We start from the raw sequence: 6,142 nt of genomic DNA on the forward strand, positions 1-6,142 counted from the left end.
TCCCGGTCAATTTGGCGCTCCTCACTCATTCCGCTCGACTGCGCATGTCCCAAAACAGTATACTTCAGATACAGTCCGACTTTTCCCTATAACAATTAAAAAAAACAATATAGATATTGAAAATAGAAAATATTCTAACATTCTGAAAACTGAACTATACATGGAACATTTTACTCAAAAGTTTTCCCAGGAAAACGTCTTCTCAATATAATTTAATATAAACCATACTCTGTTTCAGAAATGTTTATGAACGCTACTAAATTTTTCATGCCACAATACAAATTGGCCGGATAATATATTTAAAGTGAAAGCATGTGATTGGAGTGCTGGTCGGATAATAGTTACGCTGTGAGAATGATACAGTAGTTCTTATTACTGTCAGTAGCTACTTTAAGCATGGTGCCGTTGCATAGCAAGTGTGTACCATTAACTAAATTTTAGTGAAGTGCTCACGTCACTATACGGTAGTCTTGTCAAAGGCGCTTTCAGCGTGATCTTCCGCGCTAAACGCCTTGCGGGATAAATGTTTTACTTGCTTCATTTTTTTCATGAAAAGAAGAAGGAAACTAATGTATTTGGACCAAGTGAGCAATAAAGAATATGTTTGCATGCAAGGAAAGCGAAGTAAATAGGTACTTTCAGCGCCGAGCCACCTGTTCGTGGAGTGCCCACTGGTGTTGCAGATGTTTCCCTTTGATAAAACTCGCAACAAAACCTTGTCTTATCGTTTCGCGACAAAACGAGCTTTGTGCTCGCCTACATAAACAGAGTTAAAGAAATCCAGTAGCAATAAAACTATATGTGGGAATTTATTGCACATATAACTCACAGGTTAACTGCCTTTGAAGCATACGTGACTGACTTTATGTTTTCTGTACTCAAAAAGAAACATGACAAATATTGAGAATAATCCATATCTCAATTAGAAGCAAGTTAAGCCTGTTTTTCAGCAGCCTTCATTGAACGATGAGTAATAAAATCATACTCTTGCATAACTTCTGCATTACTCTTCCTTCCTTCTCAGCATTTGCAGGCTGGTCGTGTATCTTGATTATTTTGTTTTGGTTGAATATTATCCATTCTCCCTGTGCCAGGGGCTGCCCTCCCTCAACCATTCATTGCAGGAAAGAGGAGAAGGGGGGTTAAGGCTTTATTTGTATAAATGTGTCTTCTTATTGTATTAGTTCCTCCATACGCGACCGTATTGTCCTGGTCACTTGTAATTACCATCACCACAGAGCAGCCTATTGTTCCATGGTAGTCTTAATAATAGTGGACTGATGAGGGGCTGCGCACATGAGTGTGCGCATACTGCCAGGGAATTTCACTATTTTATGCAACAGCATGCAGAGTACTTAGAAAGAAATAGAAAGAATTATAGGTTTAGATGTGGGGTGAGTAAAATTAAAGGCAAGCTTAAAACTTTAATTGTCCTTAAATTTAATTACAGGTCTGTGATGCGTCACATTGCTTGGATGCGATCACTTTTGGGTTTCAACTAACACCTGTTTACAAAAGCTTTGTTCCAACAATTTTTGCTTCTAGGAGGCATTTCTAATCTATTCAAATGTATAATTACATAGAAGCTATCATGCAAGATTACAATACAAGATGCCCCACAAAGAAGAGAAAGTGGGTCACTAAATGTGATTGAACATTAAGTCTAAAACTTTAGAGAAAATTCTTCTGTTAATACTTTTATATCCAAGTTTATTTCTGTAGGTGACATGGCTGTTTGCTGTACAAGCCCCAAAGTTTATTGAGTATTACTTTTCCCTCGAGGGCATTTTTTTTTAACTACATCTTGTTATCTGAAACCAAATTGAGAGAAGGAAGCCAGGACATGCAAATTATCTCATAGTAGGTCAAACAGGAAGCCCCAGACCCATTGACTCTTTAGCTAAGGACATTTGCATGGGCACGATTGGACAGGTTAAGGACAGGTATTGTGATGGCTGCCCCCTTTGCAAAGCACTGTGTGCACAGGTTGGCTAATTTGAATAATTTTAATGATGGCTCCCGGCCGAGTTATCATTCCAACAGGCTTTCAAATTCAGAGATGGGCTTGTCAAACAGATGTGCATTGTTAATTGTTTTTGTATGTCTGTGAGTGTGTGCAAAAGTGTGCACTGAGGGAGGTTGTTCCCAACTCACACAGGTGGTGAATGTGATTGTGTGTGGTTATGTGGTCAAATGGACCCATGTGCTGTCTGACTGATAACTGTTTAAATATACAAACATATATTAAATTTACACATTATTATTGCCCCAAAGTACATAAAACCTGCAATACATTTTCAGGATTTTGTGCATGAAAATATTTTTATGTTCTTTATGTTATATACAATAAGATTATAATGAACATATCTTTAATTATTCAATTTTAAGTTTGTTTCAGTTTTACTTACCACTTTAAGACCTTAATGTGTTTTTCTGTGTTGACTTTAAGTCCTCGGACTTGACTGGCAGTGGTGCAAGGTTTTGCATTTTCCCTAAGGCCAAGTCCCTGTGAAAGACATCCCATAATGCCTCTTGCCTTTGGCAAATTATGTAAAACATTACCTCATATCCACTGCCAGCTTTTAGGATGGACTTCGCCCCTCACCCACTCATACAAAAGCTAAGTCTTCTACAATTACACCAGGATTAGTGTATTTTTACATTTACATGCTGTTGTTGACAGATTTTCCATCTTCTGCTTTCACTTGATTCAACAGGCACCATTGTGGTCTGTTTGTATCTGATTATTTCATGTACCATTAAGAATGTATATTATAGCAAATCATTTGATAGATACACATTGTGTGTTTTGTCAATAAAAAAAGCTAATTCACACATTGTTTAAACAAAGAACCCCTCCACTCCACTGATCCTCTCATTCTTCTAGCAATCTGTCCATCCATCTGTTTAACCTGAATAAGCATCTCTCAAAAATATTTCTTGTTTGCCACTGATTCATTGATCACACTTTCCGTAAACTATGTAGCCACATCTGCATCACAGATTTGACCAGAAAGTGCTAAATGCAAAGGAAACAAATGTTCAGATCTTAGGTAAAGGTGTGAAAAATCACACCTTTACTAAACCTACTTGCAGCACACTTGTATGTTTTAATTCATCACCATATATATACATATATGTATATGTATATATATATATATATATATATATATATATATATATATATATATATATATATATATATTCAGAAGTTTGAACACACTTTCCCTTCCAAACATATATATTGTATAATGCATAGTCTCTGTTAAATTATAAAGATGGAAAAAAAAACAACAACAAACAAACAAAACAAAACAAAAAAATTCCAATTCCACTTCAGCAATATGTTCCATTTCATATCAAGTGCTCTTTGTCGTGTTTGGTTTTAAAGTGCCCTAGAAACATTTAAGTGATGCAAAGGAAGAGTTCCCTGTCTGTCACCTGTGTGACCCTCTAAAGTGAGCAGGGTTTGTATCTGTTTATTTGTATGCATGTGTTCCATGTGTGCATGTGCAGTTGTTTGTTTTGACATGTTTTGTAGATGTGCAACTTCAAAATGCAGGAAGTGGAATTTTAGGAGGGGAAACCTCCACCCACTTAGAGGCACACATGCACACGCATACATGCATGCTCTTAACCAAACTGTGTGCAAAAAATAGTAAACACCTCAGCTAGCGTCCTTTCCTGATAATAATAATGGTCATCCATCTGGTTCTAACCAAGCTCTGTCATTTGAATTGTTTCTTTGTCAAACTGCCATTTGCAATATGAGCACTATATTTTGGAAAGGGCTTCCCAATTACCTAAGTAGAAATCTTCTCTAGCTGACTCTGATCTATTTTTAGTTAAAGGAGACACACCATACCTCATATTTCATTTCACTGTGCAGATGTGCATCTCACCTGCATCACCGACAGTATCAGATTATTGTTTGACATTTTCATCATCCTCTCATTCATCAGTATATGCAGCCTTCTGTATATGAAGACAATGTCATGTATCAAAATACACACACACACCTCTGTACATATATCTGTGACTATAAAATGCACGACCAAGTCACAGAGAAACAAATGTAGGCAAATATTTGTAATAGCTCTTGTTTCTTTGCTTTTTTTTGCTAGACAGGCTATAAATTTCTTGTTGTGAGAAGATTATAGGAAAAAATTATGTCATTTCAGGGTGGGTGTGTGTGTGGTGTAGGGTGTGGGTTTAGATGAGTTGGTCTCTAACCTTAGGGCATAACCTTTAACAAAGTGATTGAGACTTGAGATATGCATGCAGCACACTTACATTTAGTTTCTGTGTACTTTTCCTCATGCTTAAATTATTGACTTCTATTAACGCAAACAGTAAAATACCTCTTAACTGTTTTTTGAATTTTCTTTAAAAACAATGAAGTATGATCATAATCTTTTTCGCTTTTTCAGATACGAGATTTTATTAAAAATGATACTTCTCTACTGAGTGACACTGAGGTCTCTGATATTGAAAGGTTGCTCTTTGTGAAGTGTTTCTTAGCATGTGTTACAAAATACTGAAGGGACATTGTCAGTCTTCTCATGTTTTGTCTCAGACCTGGGGGAGTGAGCTGGGTGTTGAGATTACAGAAGATACATGGGATATAATTTGGAACGCTGCCAAATAAAAATAACTGTTTGTAACCGTACTTGGGCTTTACAACTTAAAATACTTCATAGAGCCCATTTAGCTCCAAATTGGGTGTCTAAATTTAAACCAGGCTCTTCATCTATGTGTCCTAAATGTAGGATGCATGAGGGCAGCCTCACACATTGTCTCTGGTCATGCCCAAAGATTCAGGGCTATTGGGAGTCTATACTTTTTGAAATCAAAAACATCCTTAAAATTAACCTTGATCTCGACCTGGTGTCTCTTCTCCTTGGTCGGCCAAATAAGTGTATTACAAATAAGAACAATAAGAAATTGTACAATGTTCTAACCTTTTGTGCTCGTAAGAATATTCTGCTGCACTGGATTTCTCACAAGACCCCTACTATCTCTAAGACTGATATGTTTAATAGCATGTGGAGACCCTTTCTTGACTATGCCGAAGGAAATGTGTCCTCTATTTTGACTCGAGCTTTCATTTTCTCTTGAAAAGTGGCTTTGAATATGGAATCTATTGTGTGGGAAATGCTGAATGGTTATTGTGACTGATGCTTGTTGTGATGCCTGATTGTAGTTTTTTTTTTTTTTCTTTTTTCACTGTGTTGCTGAGCTTCTCTGTGTTGTTTTGTTTTGGAAAACAAAAATAACATATCAATAAATAAACAATAAACATATTGGGGGAAAAAATAATGAAGTGTAATAAAAAATACATTAGGAAAATTATTTTATTATATTTTCTGTTTTATTTATACTATCTATCTATCTATCTATCTATCTATCTATCTATCTATCTATCTATCTATCTATCTATCTATCTATCTATCTATCTATCTATCTATCTATCTATCTATCTATTTCTACATAAGGAAACAGTGTTGTAAAATGTCAAAAGGTCGGCCCCAGTGATTATTATTCTTTCTTCTGTTTAGGTTTTGCTAGTTATTTGTCAGTTCAAATACATCAAGTAGGCCTACTTAACACTAGAGTAGATGACGTGGCTCTCAGTAAACTTGAAATACTTCTCACTTACCTTCAAGCAGCTACAATTTTGCAGTTGTTTATACATTTGTTATGTAACTGACATTTGATATAGTTGTGATTATATTAACTCAAATAGTACAGAATGGCCTATCTGAAGGGGCCCCAAACATTTGTAGGCTCCATTGCAGCTGCGTTCATTTAGTTCAGAAGTTACCCCTCACTGTGATCTTTCTTCTGCATGTCACTGATACGACTTACATCACATCCTCTGATGCTACAGATAATGTATTTCCTTAGTTTCACTCTGTTGACTGCATGTGCAAAATTCGTCACTCCGTAATTCTGCAAACATAAATTGACTTGGGGTCAGTTTCAGAGAGCTACAAACTGGGGAGCTAGACGGTGAACTGATCCCAGACCACACCGATAAATGACGTGAGCTTTAACCGGAAGTTACGTTAACAAAAGCCCAAAAATAAACCCCCCGAAAGTTTTTAATTTTAAAATGAATTTACTTAATTCATACCTGTTT

Source organism: Melanotaenia boesemani, chromosome 22, assembly GCF_017639745.1.
Source record: "Melanotaenia boesemani isolate fMelBoe1 chromosome 22, fMelBoe1.pri, whole genome shotgun sequence".
Classification (NCBI taxonomy): domain Eukaryota; kingdom Metazoa; phylum Chordata; class Actinopteri; order Atheriniformes; family Melanotaeniidae; genus Melanotaenia; species Melanotaenia boesemani.